The following is a 12,414-nucleotide window of genomic DNA, read 5'->3' as shown; positions in this document are numbered from 1 at the left end:
ATGAGAGTAATGGGCGTTGAGCAGTGCAAGGATATTGATTCAAGTGTCACACATGGATGACAGTCTAAGCATGGTGTGGGGTGCCAATCCAGGTGTCATGTTGAGTATTTATAGAGTGTGCAAGTTTCTATATTTATCATGTTTGATGAATATTGAGCTAGTGTATTACTGGTGTTGTGTCTCTAGCACAATGAACATAATCTTAATTGTTAAGGATTCCCATTAATTATTCTAACCAATGTGATTATAACGCTTATGAGTAATGTGTGTTGAGCAGTGCAAGAATACTAATTAAAGTGTCGCACATGGATGACGGTCTGAGCATGGTGTGGAGTGCCAATCATGGTGTCATGTCGAGTATTTATGATGGTGTGCAAATGTCTATATTTAATTAACGCCATATCTTAGATTTGTCCGCCGAATGTTGTAGTTGTAATTGCAATGTATTCTATGTTTGCACATCTTAGATGTGTAAGAGATCAATTTTTTTATTGTTAAGGTATTGCATAAGGTACTAAGATTTATATTTGAAAAATAAGACGCATATTTGGATGTACTCAATCCTATTATTACAGATGGGAAGGAGAGCCACCATCTACAAGGGACACATTAGACCCAATGCTGTGTTGTGAGTTTTTCTTCCTTATTTTTGCACTTTCTATTGGTGGATTATGTTTATAGTCTTGTTTCAAAGAGAGAAATGGTATACGTACTTAAAAGCTTTTGTAAATCTACGAGCAAGTCTTCGGCGACCACACGTAAAAAAGTTGGTCGTGCATTTCTAATGAGAAAGGACATAAACCCATTATCCAAACTAGAGTGTACTCTCTCGCTCTCTTGTGTGCTAAGTGGTTGTTTTCATAATTAGAGAGGGATTACTTGCACACTTAAGCAATAGAGTGCTTTTTCTCTATAATGAGATTGTGTGAGGTTAGCATCGTTATGCAATCGGTTGCACCCACAGAGCTTACCTTGCTTTTACTTGCAAATAGTAATAGTAATAGTAATAGTAAGAAGCTTGATAAGGAGAAGAGTCATGTGTGAACATGAACATAACAAAAGAAAAATAAAGTACCCAGAATTTCAAGAATTTGAAGTATATATATCAAATGCCAGTTAGCAATTACGAAAGTTATAAAGTGCAATGTTGCATATTCTACATTCATAAGATTTGTAATCAATTCAAAGCCCTTGAGCAAATTAATCATTAGACAAATGGATGTGCTCTCTCTCTCTCTCTCTCTCTCTCTCTCTCTCTCTCTCTCTCTCTCTCTCTCTCTCTCTCTCTCTCTCTCTCTCTCTCTCTCTGTCCCGTGCACGCGCCATTAAAAGTATTTATGTCACATAACTTCTTGGATTGGAGAAGAAAGAAAAGGAAAGAGGTGGTTCTTTCTTATCATCCTTTGCTAGACTCTCTCTCCCCCCTTTTCTCTCTCCATCTCTCTCCCTTTAGCCATTACGAGCACCTATGTCACATAACTTCCTAGATTGGAGAAGAAAAAAGACAGAACTGGTGGTTCTGTTTATGATCCTTTGCTAGATTGGAATTACATAACTAATGTTGCACCCCATTTTCTAGATTTGGATTCACATAACTAATATCATATAACTTCCTAGGTTGGAGAAGAAAGAAGAGGGAAGAGGTGGTTCTCTCATATCATCCTTTGCTAGATTGGATTCACATAATTAATTTCGCAGCCCATTCCCTTATGGAAATAAACGATTCAACTTTTAATTTAATTATATTCTTAACATGGCTTGCAACTATCCGGTTGAAGAACGCCATGTGAACTTTTATCTTGCCTTGGAAAAATGGCTAAAATTTTGGCAGTTTTAGTTCTAAAATCAATTGATAATTAATTAAGGTGAATTAGCATATGGTTTATTTATACATGATGCAACCATACCACACGTGGTCCTAACCAATATGATAGCATGCAAAGGGTGTTTGGGAGGGGGTAAGGCACATGAGAGGGAGCTGAAACAAACTAAGGGAATGTGGTGAGGAAGAAACGAAGAAGAGATTACATTGAGCGGTTATGGAGACATCTCTAGAGAAGAGGTGTCTCCATGCTCTTAGTAGTGATTAAAATATAGAGACTTTAGGATTTGTGGAGACACCTCTAGGGAAGAGGTCCATGCTCTTTGTAGAGATTTATAGAGACTTTAGGATTTGATATAGTTGTGACTCACCTCAGCATTAAATGTGTCCAAGCAAGGCTTAAAGAGGCTCAATTGCAAACCGAAGCAAGAGGGATGTTAGGAAGACCACTCTATGGTTGACTGGGGATATCTGAGATACCATTGTACCATAATGATATATTGTATTGTGGGTGATGCCATATTAATACTGATAGGCTCGTATTATTAGTATATGCATTTGGGCCGTGTTAGTGTTATTGGCCACTATCATAGGGAATGCCATATTAATATTGACATGCTTATTATATGCATTTGTTGGGGCCATGTTAGTGTTATTGGTATTGTGGGTGATTTACTATGTTTATGAATATTGAGATAGTGTATTACTGGTGTTGTGTTTCTACCTATGAATATAATCATGTTTATACTAATATTGACAGGCTCGTATTATTAGTGTATGCATTTGTTGGGGCCATTTTAGTGTTATTAGTATTGTGCGTGATATACCATGTTGATGAATATTGAGCTGGCGTATTACTGGTGTTGTGTATCATGTAGACAAATATTGAGCTAGTGTATTACTAGTGTTGTGTTTCTACCTATGAACATGTTGTGATTAATTATTAAGGGGTCCAATTAATTATTCTAACCAATGTGATTAATGCTTATGAGAGTAATGGGTGTTGAGCAGTGCAAGGATACTGATTCAAGTGTCACACATGGATGACAGTCTAAGCATGGTGTGGGATGGTGTGGGGTGCCAATCAAGGTGTCATGTAGAGTAGTTATGGCAGTGTGCAAATTTTTATATTTATCATGTTGATGAATATTGAGCTAGTGTATTATTGGTGTTGGGTTTCTGCCAATGAACATAATCTTAATTGTTGAGGATTCCAATTAATTATTCTAACCAATGTGATTAGAACGCTTATGAGTAATGTGTGTTGTCGCACATGGATGATGGTCTAAGCATGGTGTGGAGTGCCAATCATGGTGTCATGTAGATTATTTATGGTAGTGTGCAAATGTCTATATTTAATTAACGCCGTATTTAAGCTTTGTCCGTTGAATGTTGTAGTTGTAATTGCAATGTATTCTATGTTTTCACATCTTAGATGTGTAGGAGATTAATTTTTCTATTGTTAGGTATTGCATAAGGTACTAAGGTTTATATTTGAAAAAAAAGACCCACATTTGGATGTACTCAATCCTATTATTGCCTCCATGGGTCTATTTTTGGAATAAAAGATATAAATACTACAGATGGGAAGGGGAGCCACCATCTACAAGGGACACATTAGACCCAATGCTGTGTTGTGAGTTTTTCTTCCTTATTTTTGCACTTTCTATTGGTGGATTATGTTTATAGTCTTGTTTCAAAGAGAGAGATGGTATACGTACTTAAAAGCTTTTGTAAATCTATGAGCAAGTCTTTGGCGGCCACACATAAAAAAGTTGGTCGTGCATTTCTAATGAGAAAGGACATAAACCCATTATCCAAACTAGAGTGTATTCTCTTGCTCTCTTGTGTGCTAAGTGGTTGTTTTCATAATTAGAGAGGGATTACTTGCACACTTAAGCAATAGAGTGCTTTTTCTCTATAATGAGATTGTGTGAGGTTAGCATTGTTATGTAATCGGTTGCACCCACCACAGAGCTTACCTTGCTTTTTATTGCAAATAGTAATAGTAATAGTAATAGTAATAGTAAGAAGCTTGATAAGGAGAAGAGTCATGTGTGAACATGAACATAGCAAGAAAAATAAAGTACCCAGAAATCCAAGAATTTGAAGTAGATATATTAAATGCTAGTTTTAGCAATTACGAAAGTTATAAAGTGCAATGTTGCATATTCTACATTCTCATAAGATTTGTAATCAATTCAAAGCCCTTGAGCAAATTAATCATTAGACAAATGGATGTGCTCTCTCCTCTCTCTCTCTCTCTCTCTCTCTCTCTCTCTCTCTCTCTCTCTCTCGCTCTCGCATGCACCCGCCATTAAAAGTATTTATGTCATATAACTTCCTGGATTGGAGAAGAAAGAAAAGGAAAGAGGTGGTTCTTTTTTATCATCCTTTGCTAGACTCTCTCTCCCCCCTTTTCTCTCTCCATCTCTCTCCCTTTAGCCATTACAAGCACCTATGTCACATAACTTCCTATATAGGAGAAGAAAAAAGAGAAAACTGGTGGTTCTCTTTATCATCCTTTGCTAGATTGGATTCACATAACTAATATCCTATATATTCCTAGGTTGGAGAAGAAAGAAGAGGGAAGAGGTGGTTCTCTCATATCATCCTTTGCTAGATTGGATTCACACAATTAAAATCGCAGCCCATTCCCTTATGGAAATAAACGATTCAACTTTTAATTTAATTATATTTTTAACATGGCTTGCAACTATCCGCTTGAAAAATGCCATGTGAACTTTTATCTTGCCTTGGCAAAATGGCTAAAATTTTGGTAGTTTTAGTTCTAAAATCAATCGACGATTAATTAAGGTGAATTAGCACATGGTTTATTTATACATGATGCAACCATACCACACATGGTCCTAACCAGTATGATAACATGCAAAGGGTGTTTGGGAGAGGGTAAGGCACATGAGAGAGAGAGCTGAAACAAACTAAGGGAATGTGGCGAGGAAGAAATGAAGAAGAGATTACATTGAGCGGTTATGGAGACATCTCTAGAGAAGAGGTGTCTCCATGCTCTTAGTAGTGATTAAAATATAGAGACTTTAGGATTTGTGAACACACCTCTAGGGAAGAGGTCCATGCTCTTGTAGAGATTTATAGAGACTTTAGGATTTGATATAGTTGTGACTCACCTTAGCATTAAATGGGTCCAAGCAAGGCTTAAAGAGGCTCAATTGCAAACCCAAGCAAGAGGAGAGGTGGTTTTCTTATATCATCCTTTGCTAGATTGGATTCACATAATTAATTTTGCAGCCCATTCCCTTATGGAAACAAATGATTCAACTTTTAATTTAATCATATAGAGACTTTAGGATTTGATATAGTTGTGACTCACCTCAGCATTAAATGGGTCCAAGCAAGGCTTAAAGAGGCTCAATTGCAAACCCAAGCAAGAGGAGAGGTGGTTTTCTTATATCATCCTTTGCTAGATTGGATTCACATAATTAATTTCGCAGCCCATTCCCTTATGGAAATAAATGATTCAACTTTTAATTTAATCATATTTTTGAGATGGCTTGCAACTATTCACATAATCAATCACGTTCACAAAATAGTTTACATATGTGGCTCTGCAATATTTTTTCACAAAACCTCAACAAGATTGACAAACCGAATCTCCCAAATGTGTCCTATCTCCTTATGACAAAATTGATTTGTTCTACATATGTCTGTGGCTATTATTATCCTTTTCACAAAATCCAAACGACGTAGATTAATACATTCCCAAGAAGAACAAAAACTTCGTGCCTTGTAGGGAAAAAGCTTTATATAACCTTCTAATTTCTAGCCTTGTACTTTTTGTGTTCCCTTTAAATTTTTTTTAAAAGGTAAAAATAAGACAAATGGACGTGCTCTCTCTCTCTCTCTCTCTCTCTCTCTCTCTCTCTCTCTCTCTCTCTCTCTCTCTCTCCTCATTAAAAGCACCTCTGTCATAACTTCTTAGATTGGAGAAGAAACAAGAGGGAAGAGGTGGTTTTTTTAATCATCCTTTGCTAGATTGGATTCACATAACTAATTTCACACCCTATTTTCTATATTAGATTCGCATAGCTTTCTGGATTGGAGAAGAAAAAAGAGGGAAGTGGTGGTTCTTTTTTATATTCCTTTCCTAGATTTGATTCACAATACTAATGTTGCACCCCATTCCCTTATGGGAATAAATGAATCTTTTTTCAATTGTGTCCACAATTAATCATGTTTTCAAGATGGCTTGCAACTATCCCCATAATCACTCACCTTCACAAAATAGCTTGCTTACATATGTGGCTACGATAATCTTTTCACAAAACCTCAACAAGATTGAGATACTAAATCTCCAAAATGTGTCCCGTCTCCCCATGGCAAAAGTGATTCGCCATGGCTATTACTATCCTTTTCATAAACCCCAACTCAACATAAACCATTGACTATTGTATTATTTATGAAACCGATTGAAAAATGCCATGTGAACTTTTATCTTGCCTTGGAAAAATGGTTAAAATTTTGGTTGTTTTAGCTCTAAAATCAATCGATGATTAATTAAGGTGAATTAGCACATGGTTTATTTGTACATGATGCAACCATACCACACATGGTCCTAATCAGTATGATAGCATGCTAAGCGTGTTTGGGAGGGGGTAAGGCACATGAGAGGGAGCTAAAACAAACTAAGGGAATGTGGCGAGGAAGAAACAAAGAAGAGATTACATTGAGCGGTTATGGAGACATCTCTAGGGAAGAGATGTCTCCATGCTCTTAGTAGTGATTAAAATATAGAGACTTTAGGAATTGTGGAGACACCTCTAGGGAAGAGGTCCATGCTCTTTGTAGATATTTGAAGAGACTTTAGGATTTGATATAGTTGTGACTCACCTCAGCATTAAATGGGTCCAAGCAAGGCTTAAAGAGGCTCAATTGCAAACCCAAGCAAGAGGGATGTTAGGAAGACCACTCGATGGTTGATTGGGGATATCTGAGATACCATTGTACCATAATGATATATTGTATTGTGGGTGATGCCATATTAATACTGATAGGCTCGTATTATTAGTATATGCATTTGGGCCGTGTTAGTGTTATTGGCCACTATCATATGGGGGATGCCATATTAATATTGACATGCTTGTATTATTATTATTATATACATTTGTTGGGGCCATGTTAGTGTTATTGGTATTGTGGGTGATTTACTATGTTCATGAATATTGATATAATGTATTACTGGTGTTGTGTTTCTACCTATGAACATAATCATGTTCATACTAATATTGATAGGCTCGTATTATTAGTATATGCATTTGTTGGGGCCATTTGAGTGTTATTGGTATTGTGGGTGATATGCCATGTTGATGAATATTAAGCTGGCATATTACTGGTGTTGTGTAGAAATTCTACCTATGAACATAATCATGTAGATGAATATTGAGATAGAGTATTACTAGTGTTGTGTTTCTCCCTATGAACATAAGCATGTTGTGATTAACTATTAATAAGGAGTCCAATTAATTATTCTAACCAATGTGATTAATGCTTATGAGAGTAATGGGCGTTGAGCAGTGCAAGGATATTGATTCAAGTGTCACACATGGATGACTGTCTAAGCATGGTGTGGGGTGCCAATCAAGGTGTCATGTTGAGTATTTATAGAGTGTGCAAGTTTCTATATTTATCATGTTTGATGAATATTCAGCTAGTGTATTACTGGTGTTGTGTCTCTAGCACAATGAACATAATCTTAATTGTTAAGGATTCCCATTAATTATTCTAACCAATGTGATTATAACGCTTATGAGTAATGTGTGTTGAGCAGTGCAAGAATACTAATTAAAGTGTCGCACATGGATGACGGTCTGAGCATGGTGTGGAGTGCCAATCATGGTGTCATGTAGAGTATTTATGACGGTGTGCAAATGTCTATATTTAATTAACGCCATATTTTAGATTTGTCCGCCGAATGTTGTAGTTGTAATTGCAATGTATTCTATGTTTGCACATCTTAGATGTGTAAGAGATCAATTTTTTTATTGTTAAGGTATTGCATAAGGTACTAAGATTTATATTTGAAAAATAAGACGCATATTTGGATGTACTCAATCCTATTATTACAGATGGGAAGGAGAGCCACCATCTACAAGGGACACATTAGACCCAATGCTATGTTGTGAGTTTTTCTTCCTTATTTTTGCACTTTCTATTGGTGGATTATGTTTGTAGTCTTGTTTCAAAGAGAGAAATGGTACACGTACTTAAAAGCTTTTGTAAATCTACGAGCAAGTCTTCGGCGACCACACGTAAAAAAGTTGGTCGTGCATTTCTAATGAGAAAGGACATAAACCCATTATCCAAACTAGAGTGTACTCTCTCGCTCTCTTGTGTGCTAAGTGGTTGTTTTCATAATTAGAGAGGGATTACTTGCACACTTAAGCAATAGAGTGCTTTTTCTCTATAATGAGATTGTGTGAGGTTAGCATCGTTATGCAATCGGTTGCACCCACAGAGCTTACCTTGCTTTTACTTGCAAATAGTAATAGTAATAGTAATAGTAAGAAGCTTGATAAGGAGAAGAGTCATGTGTGAACATGAACATAACAAAAGAAAAATAAAGTACCCAGAATTTCAAGAATTTGAAGTATATATATCAAATGCCAGTTAGCAATTACGAAAGTTATAAAGTGCAATGTTGCATATTCTACATTCATAAGATTTGTAATCAATTCAAAGCCCTTGAGCAAATTAATCATTAGACAAATGGATGTGCTCTCTCTCTCTCTCTCTCTCTCTCTCTCTCTCTCTCTCTCTCTCTCTCTCTCTCTCTCTCTCTCTGTGTGTGTGTGTGTGTGTCCCGTGCACGCGCCATTAAAAGTATTTATGTCACATAACTTCTTGGATTGGAGAAGAAAGAAAAGGAAAGAGGTGGTTCTTTCTTATCATCCTTTGCTAGACTCTCTCTCCCCCCTTTTCTCTCTCCATCTCTCTCCCTTTAGCCATTACGAGCACCTATGTCACATAACTTCCTAGATTGGAGAAGCAAAAAGACAGAACTGGTGGTTCTGTTTATGATCCTTTGCTAGATTGGATTCACATAACTAATGTTGCACCCCATTTTCTAGATTTGGATTCACATAAATAATATCATATAACTTCCTAGGTTGGAGAAGAAAGAAGAGGGAAGAGGTGGTTCTCTCATATCATCCTTTGCTAGATTGGATTCACATAATTAATTTCGCAGCCCATTCCCTTATGGAAATAAACGATTCAACTTTTAATTTAATTATATTCTTAACATGGCTTGCAACTATCCGGTTGAAGAATGCCATGTGAACTTTTATCTTGCCTTGGCAAAATGGCTAAAATTTTGGCAGTTTTAGTTCTAAAATCAATTGATAATTAATTAAGGTGAATTAGCATATGGTTTATTTATACATGATGCAACCATACCACACGTGGTCCTAACCAGTATGATAGCATGCAAAGGGTGTTTGGGAGGGGGTAAGGCACATGAGAGGGAGCTGAAACAAACTAAGGGAATGTGGTGAGGAAGAAACGAAGAAGAGATTACATTGAGCGGTTATGGAGACAACTCTAGAGAAGAGGTGTCTCCATGCTCTTAGTAGTGATTAAAATATAGAGACTTTAGGATTTGTGGAGACACCTCTAGGAAAGAGGTCCATGCTCTTTGTAGAGATTTATAGAGACTTTAGGATTTGATATAGTTGTGACTCACCTCAGCATTAAATGTGTCCAAGCAAGGCTTAAAGAGGCTCAATTGCAAACCGAAGCAAGAGGGATGTTAGGAAGACCACTCTATGGTTGACTCGGGATATCTGAGATACCATTGTACCATAATGATATGATCCATGCCCGGTTCCAGAAAACAACTCTTACTCCTTGTTCCAATATCTTCCTCGACGCACGCGTGGGTATCCTGGGCGACCCAGAGCCCGAGCACCGTATGGTCAGCACCCTCTAGGATCCTTCGCAGGTGACCTAGCGCTTCACTCATAGGCCGCTTCCTTGGTCCCTCATCCACCGTACCGGAAGCTCACCATTTTAATCGAACCGAGGCTGGTCAAGACCTCGGCCGACCTTGCTACGCGAGACGTCCTCCATTGACTCTCCGTCAGCAGTTGCAACTTTATCAATTAGGTCTCCACGACCTTAATCACAAGACGGTCAAAATGCTTTCCCAGCATTCTTGACATAAAACAGCCATTTACAAACAGCATTTACAAACAGTTTACAAATACAATTTCTATATTAACTCTCATTTTTCCACATTATCCCTCATGCAATCCACATTACTTATTCCACATTTCATTTATATGTGTACTCATCCAATCATATCATTTTCCATCTCTTCACTTCAGATTCCTTCACATCACATATCATATATTCACATCCATATCCACATCCATACATCCACATCCACATCCACATTCACATCCATACATCCACATCTACATGCTTATCTCCATTTTCACATCCTCATTTATACATCCACATCCCATATCCACATTCATACATACACATCCATATCCACATCCATATCCGCATTCATACATACACATCCATATCCACATCCACATGCATACATTCATTATCACGTCCTCATTCATACATCCACATCCACATACATACATACATACATACATCCACATCCACATCCACATTCTCATTCACATCTATACATCCATATCTACATGCACATTCACATCCAAATATCCACATCTATATCCTCATTCACATCCATACATCCACATTCATGCATCCACATCTACATGCCTACATCCATACATACACATCCACATTTACATCCATGCATCCACATCCACATCCTCATTCACATCCATACATCCAGATTCATACATCCACATCCACATCCACATTCACATCCATACATCCACATCTACATGCTTATCTCCATTTTCACATCCTCATTTATACATCCACATCCCATATCCACATTCATACATACACATCCATATCCACATCCACATGCATACATACATCCACATTCCCATTCACATATATACATCCATATCTACATGCACATTCACATCCATACATCCACATCTATATCCTCATTCACATCCATACATCCACATTCATGCATCCACATCTACATGCTTATCTCCATTTTCACATCCTCATTTATACATCCACATCCCATATCCACATTCATACATACACATCCATATCCACATTCACATGCATACATACATCCACATCCACATTCCCATTCACATATATACATCCATGTCTACATGCACATTCACATCCATACATCCACATCTATATCCTCATTCACATCCATACATCCACATTCATGCATCCACATCTACATGCTTATCTCCATTTTCACATCCTCATTTATACATCCACATCCCATATCCACATTCATACATACACATCCATATCCACATCCACATGCATACATACATCCACATCCACATTCCCATTCACATATATACATCCATATCTACATGCACATTCACATCCATACATCCACATCTATATCCTCATTCACATCCATACATCCACATTCATGCATCCACATCTACATGCTTATCTCCATTTTCACATCCTCATTTATACATCCACATCCCATATCCACATTCATACATACACATCCATATCCACATCCACATGCATACATACATCCACATCCACATTCCCATTCACATATATACATCCATGTCTACATGCACATTCACATCCATACATCCACATCTATATCCTCATTCACATCCATACATCCACATTCATGCATCCACATCTACATGCATACATCCATACATCCACATCCACATTTACATCCATGCATCCACATCTACATCCTCATTCACATCCATACATCCACATTCATACATCCATACATCCACATTCATACATCCACATCCACATCCACATTCACATCCACATTCACATCCATACATCCACATTCATACATCCACATCCACATCCACATGCATCTTATCATATCTTATCACTTCCCATATCTTTTATGCATACCTCTATGCATGAAATTCAATTATGCTAAAAGTAACACTTTTATAATAAAATATTCAACTTTTATGCATACCTCTATGCATGAAATCCAATATGATAAAAGTAACACTTTTGATATAAAAAATTATCCTTTATGCATGATATTAAAATTCAATTTTTCCATGATTATAATGAAATTCTTTCAATTAATCTAGGATGATAATTCCTAGAATATGGTAGGAAGTCCTCTTTTTATGCTTTGAATGAAATTATTTTATGCATAATTTTTATAAAAATTTTGCCATAGCTCCGCTGCTATGACTGATAAATCTCAATTTTTTCTAAGGGATAAAGCTTATCATTAAGGAAATAATTAAAATGATCTCTAATTGGATCATTAATCTATAATGGATTGAATCATCAATATGCATAAACTAAAAGCATAGGAAAAAGCCATTAATTTGGCCTCAAGCATAGCTTAATCTTGGATTAAGAAAAAGCTTTATGAAAAGCTTCATGTGGATTGAGAATGGGTCATGAGTATGACCATTTCTTGAGTGAGAGAGAGAAATTACATAAAAACCATTAGAATTTAAACATAAATAAAAATT

Source organism: Cibotium barometz, chromosome 1 (genome assembly GCF_041138505.1).
Source record: "Cibotium barometz isolate CiBa-2024 chromosome 1, ASM4113850v1, whole genome shotgun sequence".
NCBI classification, from domain to species: domain Eukaryota; kingdom Viridiplantae; phylum Streptophyta; class Polypodiopsida; order Cyatheales; family Cibotiaceae; genus Cibotium; species Cibotium barometz.
This window is presented reverse-complemented; position numbering follows the sequence as displayed.